General features: G+C 38.1%; 1 pseudogene; it reads right to left on the bottom strand.

The window, feature by feature from the left end:
• Positions 1-6,733: 6,733 nt before the first annotated feature.
• On the bottom strand, positions 6,734-10,628 carry LOC142355755 (zinc finger SWIM domain-containing protein 5 pseudogene; annotated as a pseudogene).
• Positions 10,629-11,721: the final 1,093 nt, after the last annotated feature.

Raw genomic sequence — 11,721 nt, 5'->3', positions numbered from 1 at the left:
GTCGACAAGATTGTCATTCTATGTCCATAAATTTCAAGCACCAATTAAAACTTGACTTGAAATTGCATTGGCTTCCAAGAAGAAGCCACAAAAACGCTATAACTGAAAAACATTATAAATAATGAGATGACGGAACGAAGATCACTGTCCAATAAACAAATATGATGACCTACGTTTGTTGAAACGATACAAATAAATAATGAGTAAAAAAAAACTTTTTAAAAGTACATATAAACTTATTCGATACGGTAAATCATGCTACTCTCGATAAGTTAGCGCATGAATAGCACTTCTGTTTCTAGTTTATATTGTCAATATGTTCTCACTTCCGACAAATTGTGTTACAACTTTGCGGATAATACTAAGCTGTAATGTTTACGACGGATATCACTGCTGAATGTCAGAAAGACTCGGTATGCTTTCTTCTTGGTAAAAAAAAAACTGCTTGAAATTCAGTCCGTCGAAATGTACGTAAATTCATTTTTCAAAACGAGCACTGGATGTCTATAAACAGCTGCATTTTACCCCAGATCTGGGAACTGAAATTACTAGCGGTCTTAAATGGGAATTTAACATTAGCTCAAAATTGCACAAGACTAGGCAGAATTTTAATTAACCAAGACAATGTTAATCTGGCACAGCTCCGATTACTTGAGAACTTCGACATGAAATGCTAAGAGTTCTTTTTTTTCGGAAAAAAGCTTTATTGATCTCTTGGCTACTGCTGCTGCAATTACAATCGCATATCAATTCGACCTGTGATTTGTATTTTTTGCTTCCAATGTCAGAGCTAAGTTGTTCTCATTTTTGATAATTTTTAGCTAAAGAAGAGCTGCAAAAATTTACGGAGTGAGAAAGGGCAGTATCTTGTTTCGAATTGCAAACAAAGCTATCACAGAAATTACCTATTTTAATCGCCCCACTCCTTTGGTCGACGATTTTAATGACATTAATGATTTCAATATCCTGTGCCCTCGAACAACTACAAATCGCAGTTTAAAACTTTTTTCGTAAATTTACGCAATTTTAAAAATGACTTGACAAGAGCATGTACCCCAATTAAATGCCAATGTGCCGTTTGATGGTGCTGATTTTAAGATGTTTTGTTGAATTTTATTTATTTAACCTTTGTACCTTCTGATTCTATTGAGTATTGTCAAAATTCTGTTCCTGGTAAATTTCGTTCTTTTACTACTACTTATAACTGTTGCAGGCAAGCGTTTCCTTTGCTAGTAGCGGTTGGTTAACTTCGGGTGCCTAAAAGTATGTAACATAAGGGGGAGCGAAGTAGGCTTCTAAGGGGCGGGGTTCAGCGTGGGGGCGGGGCAGGTGAGGAGGGGGTGACTGATGAGGGTGAACTATCAGATAGAGAATTTTGATTTAAAAAAATGGAGCCAACTCGCCAATTTCCGGTTCTTACATTAAATGCCACACGTTTCGCGGTACATAAAATTGAAATATTCATTTTTCGCTTGTTCTAAGGAGCATGGAACAGAACTATTACTACTTGAACTGCGAAAACTTATTAAAAACATGATCAAATGTGTAACAATACACTACGAGGTTAGGGATGCCTAGACTTCGTTAGATTTGGAAAACTGGTTAATTGTTCCGACCCCTCTTGAGGGAGAAGGAACTATATACTCAAATGGGTTTTTTTTGTTCAGTCAATTTTGGCCGATCGATATATTCATCGTAGAGAGTTGAGACTGGTATCATTAGAAAGCTTGCCCAGCAGAGAATATGGAATTAAAAAGATTTTTTTAATTTTAGTTTTTTAAAGGGAGTTATCGAGGTTTAAATTTTGAGAAAATAGTGTGCATTCCGGTGAGATTTTATTCACATTTTCCGGAATTTTTGACTAAAACTTCGCCAATTTCGCTGAAATTTGTTAATTTTTTTAGAAGGTGTTGTTGATTTTTGTTTGTAAAGACAAAAAACTTTATTGAGGGCTATTTTTATTATTTTTTTTTGTCAAAAATTCTGGCTAAATTTTTCAAAATTAAGACTTTCATCAAAAACAGCACGAAATAAATTTCGTAGTCAAGCTTGATTGAGTTCATAAGAACCACAGACCCAAAACCACTAACTCAATCTTTTTAGACCCCAAATGGGGCTTTCTCTACTTCAAATTCCGTTGAGAGTGCTATGTAATTAAAACTTCGCCGTTTTTTGCTAAATTTATTCGTTGATTAACAAAAACGCAGCATCTATTGTTGAGTTTTTAATAAACAAAATATCAATATCTAGAAGATTCGAATAATTAGGTGTTCCTAATAGACAAACAACATTAGCAGGGCTAGCTTTGAATCAACCTTGAACTGATATAATCCAAAAAATTTTCGGATTGTAATCAGTCGGTCTTTTTTATTAAAAAAATCGACCTTTTCTACATTAATTAAATAACAGAACATTTCCAACCAAAGCTCACTAATGATAGGTCCAAGTTATGATAGTTCCTAAATAGCTCCACATTGTTGTATCTGGGTGATTACTGGTAAGCTTATGGTCGTTTTGACTTTTAAAAGTATTTGATTTTGAAATAAATAATGACTTAATGAAATTTGCCTCTATTTTCTCTTAATTTGGTCAACTTGTAGCTCATTGTCAGCAATGAAAGAATGCTTCTTCTCTCTATTGAAATGAAATTCAATCTTTCTTGCGGTTCTACGCCTTAAGTTATGTTTTGCTGGCTTTGATATTACTAGATTTCACATTTTTTTTAATTTTTCAGGTATTTGCCAATTTTTCACGTTTCTAGTTTTGTCACATTATCACATTATTGACAGTTCGTATATCACATTATTGGTTTTCAAAATAAGGCACAATTGATAATAAAAAAATCCTTGAACATATAGATTGTGATAGAGATTGTGAATTTAATCGAATTTTTTTTAAACTTTGTCTTTAACTGTCCTTTTTACTTTGTCTTTTTAGTCGTATGAAAATTGCAGTACAATGACCTGCTTTCATTGGCTTTTCACGGAAGAATAGATGATCCGATATTCTGATATTAGTAGATAGCAGATGGCTTTCATGACAATTATTTTATAAATTAAAAAAAAAACTAACTTCCCAATTTTGCTCCTTTTATGGTCTGTTTGTTATCTAGTCTGGTTAATTTAAAATCGTTAATTTATCAAGTCAAATATGACATTATTGTTGTCAAAGAAAATTTTCAAGAGGGATTGGTGCCACACAATCTATTGTTTTTAAAGAATTCGTAGACTTTACTGGCTTCGACACGAAAAAGTAAATTAATTTTTGATTTTTGTCAAGTTTGACGTTCATTTTGTAGACATGAGACATATTCTGGATAATTTCAATTCTTAAGGGCTGGCTTTGGAAGAATAAAAGAACCTATTTATTTCATTCTGTACTTCATGGCGTTCATGTCTTTGGAAATTTTTTTTTTTCGAAAAAAAATTAAAGTGTTACTTAATTTTGTATTTTTTTTCATTTTTATCTACTTGTTACTTAGCTTCAATAATGAGAGGTTACATAACACATTGTCGATGCTCGCAGAAAGTGCAGTCAAACATATTTTGATAGCCATAGTATGGGTTTACCGTTTCGAAAGCGTTTTCTGCCAAGTTTTAATTGATTTTTTATTTGTCTATTTGTTGTTCATTTTGTAACCGCATAAAAAATTGAATGCCGGCCAGTTTTTAATTTCTTCTATAGAAGCATTGCTAATTGTACACCTATGGGATATATTAGTTGATTTCTAATTGTTTTCATTACTTTGAAATTAATTGTTTTAAAAAAATCAGCGAACTTTACGACTTTACTGTTTTTTTCTTTATTGTCTAATTGTTACCAAGCCTTTTTATTGAGTAGTCCCATATCTTTTCTGGTGAATTAAAAGTTATTTTGTTTAATATCATTTTTATCTGACGCTATTTCGACATTGTTTTAAAACGGACCTGAGGTTTTTGATGTAATTAAATTTTGTTGTTTGATTTTGCTGTTCGTCTTGACTCGCTTTCTTAATATTTGCACATCACATCAATCTAATGCGCCATTATTCACTCTACCACTGAGTTATTTGCTTTGGAGGCTATCTTTTCGTTCATACACCCATTTTTTAAAAAAATACTTGAATTTTTGGGTTTTTCTTTGTTCCTCATTTGGTAGACGATCATGCCAAAATTGTGGATGAGCGGGGTCGGAACCTTATGTGCAATTGCACATTACCGAGTCGCCTTGTTTGTTATTTAATACTTCATCTCCTAATACTGAAGCCGGTTCTAGAAAGACCTGTTCAAAGGACTCTAGTCAAAGCTATCAATCTGTAACTCTCATTCATACCTTTTCTCATCAATATTTGCTGCAGACAAAAAAAAACAAGTGAACAGTACTAATAAATTGTTTAAGAACGATATCAAAACTAATTGCACAGCAACTAAGAGAGGCTTACTAAATATAAATAATACTGGGTTAAAAACAATACATGTGACCCGACATAATTGTAAAACAACACTTCAATTCATTTGAAATACGGGTTTTGCTTTTCCTCGAGGAAAATTTGGTTATGGAAAAGTAAATAACTTACTGCATTTGAGATCAGAGTAAAAATCATAGAAATAGTCGTGAGTAGAAAAACGTCATCAAATAATTGTAGTATCGGTTGAACATCGTACGCATCCACGTTCTACGAAAATTAACGACAGCGATATCTGTCCTAAATTCATTCTAGGTAAATAATTTTACGCAATTAATTCATGCAGAATAAAAAATCTCGACAAAGTTCTTCGAAATGCACGGTGACCAATATTTTATTACTAAGCCCATGTAGAATAATCATTAATTTTGTTGCAATGGTCGTTTTTGGTGTTTTTTCTTCAACATCAAATTACGGCTTTTCAAGCACAGTTCATCCGATACAGAAATTTGATCACGGTTATTTGATTTAGTGTACTCTGTTATAAAAAAGTTAAATCTAGTTTATAAAACTATCTATTTGATGTGTAGCTATCTGGAATTGTGATGGCCTGATCAGATGAGACAAAAAGAAGGAAAGTAAAGCTTAGAAAACAGTACAAATACACACTAGTACATTTCCACCCTTAAGTCATATAGCTGCTGTGCTTTGATCAAAACTAAAATCTGAAATTGGGTGGAAATGTTAAGAATATTGGTTCAAAAATCTTCTTCACTCAGCCCAGCCCAGCCCAGCCCCCCCCCCCCCCCCCCCCCCCCGTATCCCTCTCTTTTTACCCAGCGTTGACTAATGTAGAAGCCGATGATTAATTATGGTAATCAGAGCTCTAAATAATATCACAGATAAAAATTGTCAATATTTTAAACTGAATGATTGTTATACAAGACATTAGCTTGCCCAAAGCTGAGAGGAGCCATTGAGAGTGAGGTGAGGGGTGGGGGGTGAGGTGGTAAAGTTAGTTATAACGTTTTGGTCACTGGAAAGATTTTAGGAAAAATTTCAGCCACAAAAACTGATCAGCGCTATGAAGCATCAAGAGCACACAGGCTGCTAAATGTCAAGTAATCACAAATCGGATCTTGTCCCTTTGAGCACCCCACTAGCAGAGCACGAATCATTACATGGTAAATCATTATCTTAAAAATATGGCACGTGCATTTGCTGGGTGCAATTAATATGCACCCACTAAGCTGGGCACAAACGGAAAAGATCCCACAAATCTAACAGTGCTTGAAACGAAAGTGCTTGAAACGAAGATTTGGTCGTTATGTAATATCATGATCATTAAAAATTTTCATTTTTTGCTTCCTTTTTTCAACCATCCATTCACTCCGAATTTCAACAAGAACCATTTTTCGATTTAATCTGTTTCTCCCCTCCTCCCAACTCCAGGGGGGATAGATCCCAATCTTTGTTGTTTACAGAACTGTGAAAAGCACATCTGAACTTGACCGCAATTTAAGAAGCCATTATTAACTTCTTCTGGAAAAATTCCGACGCAAACTTAAGAATGATTTGCACGATAATACATATAATCAACATAACTCCTGTCTCAATTATGCCAAAAGACTAAAAAAGTGCCCAAATTTATAATGGCGGGCAGTAGTTATAATATATCCATATTCGTTAGCAACTTGTAAACAATAACAGAAAACAGTGCCAATGTTGATCAAGCTTAATAGTATGTTGACTAAACTGTATTGGGACATGAATGAGATCTTTTTCGTCTAGTACTCCCCTTCCCTATATGGTAGCTAATAATAGTTACTTCCATACAGTATATTTTGATGTTGTGAGATTGCAGAAATTGCATCACAGGTGGCCTGCAAAAGAAAACTTCCCTTGACATAAATCACAAATTTTATTTTCTCATGACTATTTCCTACTATAAATACCACATACCACTACCCCCCCCCCCACCCAGCTTAGAGGGGATATTTCAATTCTAATGCTCCGTTTCACATGCACGTGTCATTTTTTACGTATTAAAAAGCTATATAGTTGTAACTGGTGGTAATACAGACACCGAGGGTGGGGCAGAAAAATTCTACATTTTGCAAAATTCGTGTTATTTTAATGTTAGCAAGCTAGACTGGTGTGCTATGTACATTTCTCAGGTGCGGTAGGAGGGGTACAAACGACGGAAAAGATCCGCAATATTTCACAGAGAATGTTTAGTTGTTGATGTTCGAGGTCTTTCCAATTATAGCCCCCCACCCCGAAATTACGGCCCCCGTTGCTGCATGTTTATCATGATGAGGCGGGGGCTATACGTTATATGGCCACTAACCTGTGAGGGGGGGGGGGGGGGGGTTGGGGTGCTATCAAGGAAAAGACTCAATGTTGGCACGATTGGCTTAGAGAGTGAAGCACCTATTCAGAAGGTATCTGAGAACGGAAGACCAGAGGGGTAGTAGGAACATTGCTGAAAATTAGCGTTAGCACACCACGGCATTAGTCAGGAAAAACGAATCACCCTCGCTTTGGAAATGGGGATTATAAACTCACAAAAAGTGCTGATACTTTTCCCTTTCCCTTTGTAGAACAGTACACTCCCTTGCCGTTGTTTATCACCTTGATAACGAGTTGTACAGCTAAGGAAAAGATTAGGAATGCCTCAATCATGACTGACCAATCTACAGTGATGAATATGCCATTAATAGACAGTATTCTCAGTCTAGTTCTACCAGGATCGAAAGGAAAGAGCGCCCGCAAATCTAGTTACAACTACTACAGAGCAAAAAATTCAGTTATGTCTGTAATAAGTCAGAACTAGCCATAACTGCGCAACAAACTATCAATTACACTCGGGAGGTAGTAGGCCCGTCAATGGCAAACGTCGGGAATGTCTGTCTGATAAGCTGCATCAACTTCTTTTTACCCTTATGTGACGTCATCAAATTTTCCATTAACTGGGCGAACCTCTGACGTCCATTCGGGGCTAAGTTAAACGTATGACGTGCCTTGTGGAGCAAGGTCAAGAAATCCGTGTAGTGTCTGGGACTAATATGTTGCAATCTTGACGTGATTCCTGAGAGGTAAGCATTCAGCGTAGCTTCTAACAGCTCATTTAGCGGACTTTGATTGATTGCGAGAAAGCGACTTGATGACCCGCCACCTGGCGACTTGGATCCAGATCGCTTTGAGCTCTCCAGAACATTTGGAGCCGACATCGTGCAACGTCGTAGAATGTCTGAGAGCACATTTGCGCACTGTACACTGCTAATAACTTGTCTCAAAGTTGTGACTATTTCAGTTCGGCCAAGCTGGAAACTAATAGCTACTGCCCAGTGAACATCATTGACAGATTGGTGGGTTTCTTGGCTAGCTCCAATTTTGAGTCTCTTCAACGCAAGGTTGGACAGTTTGAAAGCCCTGTACCTGTGCATTCTTTGCTCTAGGAAGCGGGCAATTGTGAACAGCTGATTAGCGGGCAAAGTATTTGGCGATGCTTCGAGAATGATACTGTAGGCCGCTTCAAAAGCTTGCCTGTCATTTTCGCAAAACGTGAGGGCATATACTGCACAATTAGCCGGGTCTTTTCTCGTACACTGCAAGACTAAAGTTCGGGTGCAGTTTTTCAGTTCCTGAATTTGAGTGAAATTTAGCTGCAGTCTCATCGGCGTATCTCTGTTCATAACTGTTGAAGAAAGATTGTTCGTAGCTTCTTTTGGAGTTAAGAAATTAGACCAAGATTGCATCATAGAAATCAACGCTCCAGCACCAACGTCCATTGCACATTTGATCTGCCAGGCTACCATTTCACTTCGACGCCAAGTCGCCGCTCTTAAAGTAATTCTCAACAACTGAAGACCAAGTTCAAATGCCACGTTCAACAGTGTCTTTTTACAGTCACTCTCAATAGTCCCACTTGTAGCCTTCTTGTGAATGTCCTGAGCGAGGGAAAATAAATGAGAAGCACTTTTGAGATGACATTGGACGGCGTCTAAAACTTTCTTGATGAAAGGCATGTTATCGTTAGCTCCTATGAACATTGCAAGAGCGAGCTCGACTTGACGAGACTGAAAATTTCCGAGTGTGTACCATCGTGTGTTCTCCGCATTGAACATTAAACTTTCAGTATCATCAGTCGATTGGTTATTGTCAGTCACCGGAAGTCTGAGCCCTAGGACTCCGATATCAAACGCTAACTCCCTTTCAACATGAACCAACATTTCGAACAAATACTTACACAAAATTTGCATAGGAACGCTTTCAGCGTGCACTTGCAAAGCGAGTCCGTTATTAAATCCTTTCATCAAGGCCTTCGAAACCGTAACTAAAGTTCGCACAATTCTGCTGTCCATGTTGACGTTGGAAAGTTTTGAAATTATCATCTCTTCGGCTCTGCAAAGCCGTTCCTGAGCGTATAAACCAGCAGGGAGCAATCGATGCTGGCTCAGTCCAAGAATTGCAACTTCGAATGCCAGACAAAGGTAGGAGTCCTCCTCAGTGGCAGATCGAGGACTCAATCCGTCTGGAATTGGAATGTGAACAAATTTGGCAGGAGATGCGGAACTGTCTTCGCTAACTTCCAGAAGTAGATCGACCAGAGCCAAAATGGGTTCGGAAGGATTCCCAACCCAGGACTCTGCCGAGTCGAGGATAGGTTCATCACTTCTGCGTGACTTGTTAACCTTTTTTCGCAGACGTCTCCTCAGACTGCGGATTACTGCAAGGGCAAGAACTAATGACTCGTTTTCAAATCCGTTACATCGAAGTGTGTCCACGCGGCAAGTAGCAATAGCGATATCTTCGTCCCAATAGCGTAAGTCTGTCGATTTTCCAGCTGAATTACCAGAAGTGCTAGCTCTTCGTTGTTTCCTAAGCAGTGTCTGTAGAGGCGACTCATCCCACGAGAAAGAATAAGTATCCAAAGCTCTGCTGAAAACAGTTCGCTTATCTTCAGCGAGGGAATCCAAATTTGGGAGATCGGGGTTTTCGAGAGGACATTCTGGCTTTGAATGCCACTCCAGCAGAGATCCCTTCCAGTCATTTCTGAGGGCGGTCGGGCATAAAGGGTTAAAGACAACCATAAGCCACATGTACCCCAGTGTGTCCCAGAGAATTCTGGATTTCTCGGTCATTGCACTTCCTTGGGTATGCCAAATTTTTAGCTTTGGATCGGCCATGAACTCCAGTGTTATTAGTTTTAGCATACGTGGCCCATTCGTGTCGCGTGCTTTAAGCATCTCTTTGATTTTGGAGAACATGCACTTAAGTTGTTTCGCTGAGTTGTAATAGCCACCTTGTGAAAGATAGAACCGAACTTGTTCCTGAACCTGACTCTCGTCAATGAAGTAGCAATTTTCATCATCCTTACATGCACCGGCCGTAGGGTCAGGGTAGCCAGCTAGAACACTGATTTTGGAACTCGGGCTTAGAAGTGAATCCACAATCTGCTGGCATGTTGGCAAAATATCCCTATGATGAGCGGCTATGGTATACATGCAAAGCTTCTGAAGCTGGTCCTTGGTCATTTGACAAAGGGATTCAGAAATTGGAAGACGGTACTTGACTTCATTAGGGCACCGTATCCGGAACAAAGCTAAGGCAACCACGTGCGGACACCAGAATATGTCTTTGTTATCGCACGTGCAGGATACTGATGTGATTTTACATCTGTCGAAGTTGATTGACACTTTGTATTGCTTTTCGTCGTTAAGAAAGTCAAAATCGGAAGCACTTGGTTTCGTATTAGGGCAGTTTATGTTTCCACTTAGATGGAATCCAATTTGAAGCGCCTCTCGTACATTTCCCTCGTTTAGGAGTCGAACTGCACGATTGAATTGCTGCTTAGGACCTGAGCTATTTTCGACTGAAGTTGAGAACGCACTCGTATACTTCATTGTGTCGTTATTAGCACCAATCGAGGAGATAGATGAATACATCCGAATTTCATCCTCGTTTCTCGGGAATGACCAATAGATGATTCGCAGCTGCACCGCTTCGGGAACTGGAGAAAATCTGTCCTCAACTGTTTGAAATGGAATGCTGACTGCAACCACCTCTGCGCACAAGTCTAGCAGAGATCTGCACGTATATTGGGAACATGACTTTTTAGCTTCGGGAGGTTTCTGTGGCGATTTAATTTTCCGCTTGACTCTGCGCTGCGACGAGTGACCTGAACTACCTCCCGCGTCATCTCGAGACATATTTTACGTATTACTAATATGTCATATTGACCTATAAATAAATCAAAAAGTGAGTGGATGTTTTTCACTCTGTGGAAATTCAGTCAGCACGCCAGTTGTTCCCAATAAATAGCGGCTGAAATTTTCAATCGTTTCATACAAAAAGTTGCCCAAATTGCTTTACCAAGAACTCAAGCAAGAATTTAAGACGTAAATACTTGAACACAAGACAAATATCGCTGCAAACTACGGTATTTTTGCTGAATGACTGATTATTATATAAATACACAATTAACCAAGGGATGGTTTAGAAAAAAACTTCAGACCTTTTTCCTTGTGTTCGATTCGGTTACTGAATGAAGTTGCACGATAATAATAATTAATATTAAAATTATTAAACATACCCGGCAGATTGCCGGAAAATAGCCGCAGTTGATTCCCATAACTCTATTGGGATTGAAAAAGAAAAGACAATAAAACAAAACAATAAAGGGCCGTGTACACCATCCGGCATCGATGGATGTAGGTCGAAAAATAGGGCATGATGAGTAGCACTTAGTAGCCGGATACTGCACTCCAAGCTGTTCCCCTCCAGACAGTGTAAAGACGGCCCAGTCACAAAAAAAATAACAAGTGGAGAGGAAAGCACCTATATGTATATATATAGCACACATAGGGAACTAGAATGGAAGGATTAAAATAAAAATGGAACATCAAGGAATAAGCAAATGAATAAAGATAAGCAGCCAGACATTCAGTGCAGCCTTCCCTCCTCCACGACGGCGCTAATCGAAGTCTCACTGAGAACACGAGGCTTGAGGGCACGACATCCCCTCAAGCAGAGAACACAGCTCCTCAGAAGTGCGAAGCTGATTTTTGTTTTAAAAAGAAAAGACAATAACAACAAAAATCGATTTTTAAATAAAAACATTAAGTGCGATTTATTTTGATGTCATTTCGTAATTGAACATACTCCTGTCTCTCCCTGAGAGGCTTCAGGGTCTAGTATCAATACCAATAAACATTAAAGATAGTAACTAAAACTTATGATAACAAAGTTCAATTACCAAGCATCTAAAAATTGGCTTTATAGGTTTATCCCGTTTCTATTACTGACTTTGATTTTTTTTATCCTGACTCTCT

The sequence above is a fragment of the Convolutriloba macropyga genome, chromosome 2 (assembly GCF_964194025.1).
Source record: "Convolutriloba macropyga chromosome 2, txConMacr16.3, whole genome shotgun sequence".
In the NCBI taxonomy this organism is placed as follows: domain Eukaryota; kingdom Metazoa; phylum Xenacoelomorpha; order Acoela; family Convolutidae; genus Convolutriloba; species Convolutriloba macropyga.
The sequence above is the reverse complement of the archived record's forward strand: the minus strand, read 5'-3'. Positions and strand labels throughout refer to the sequence as shown.